A 1,093-nucleotide genomic window follows, 5' to 3' on the forward strand; every position below is an offset into this window, starting at 1 on the left:
GGGTTTTGGGGAGGTTGAGTGCATAGTGGGGGGCAGCACAACACAAGGGGGGAGGGGGGAAGCGCTGCTTTTCAATGCGAGATGATCCTTCCCCGGTGTCGAGGGTCCTCAGATGGCGCTCACCTTGTTGGCCTCTGTCCACTCGGTCTCGCGCTCCCGCAGGTCAAATGTCAGGTTCCAAGGTGCCGCCGCACGCCCCGTGACGCCGCCATCAGCTGCGCCCGCAGCGGGAGCGCTTGGCCGCACCCGGCGCCGCCGCACTTGTCGTCGCCATGCTGAGGGGACCTTGCAGCTACGGCAACAACGCACGGTATGCTGCAGAATTGGCTGTGCTAGGCTTGCGAAGTGCGCCATCGGTGATTGCCTGCGTGTGTCGGGAGCCCGAGGGTTCAACGCTGTATCAATGACAGAGACTTCGATCTTTTGCGAAGTGCCTCAAAAACTCGTTTGCAGAGGTGCTAGGCAGAGCTTCACAAAACAAGCACGCCGCGTGCGCGCTGGTCAGCAGCGTCCTCGTCGTGCTGGTTGTGTCCCTTGGTGTTGTCTGTGCTGCGGCATACCGTAGTGGCAAGAGCCCTCACAGGCGTTCGACTCGTTCAAGAGCTTGCGTGCGCTGAGGCGCAGCCTCATGTGTACATTGCTTGTGCATGCGAATTCCCCCACGGGCACTGAGCTGTCCTACCCTCACTCAGTCGACACATCCCAGCTCAACCCCCAGGTGTCAACTTTTAGGTTTGACATGACATCGGATCAGTACCACGCCGTTGCAAAGCAAAGCAAGTTACATTCAAACACTGAGAAAACGCGCCGCCCCCCCAGATCACAACACCGCCATCCCCGAGCTCAGCGGCTCCCACGCCATCCGCCGCTGCTCATGCTGACACCTGCGGCCCACCCACCCTCGTCCGACATCCCCAACCACTCGCCCACGGCGCCCGCGGGGCTCAGGGGCTCGGGGTGTCACGGCGCCGGTGGCGGCGCGGCGAGCGCGAGCGGCTGCGCGAGCGGCGCCTCTCTGCGGCCTTGGGCTCCTCCTCCCTGGCCGGAGGCGGGCTCCTCTCGGCCCTGTGACGGGCGGGCACGAGAACGGGGG

Source organism: Monoraphidium neglectum, assembly GCF_000611645.1.
Source record: "Monoraphidium neglectum strain SAG 48.87 unplaced genomic scaffold scaffold00606, whole genome shotgun sequence".
NCBI classification, from domain to species: Eukaryota; Viridiplantae; Chlorophyta; class Chlorophyceae; order Sphaeropleales; family Selenastraceae; genus Monoraphidium; species Monoraphidium neglectum.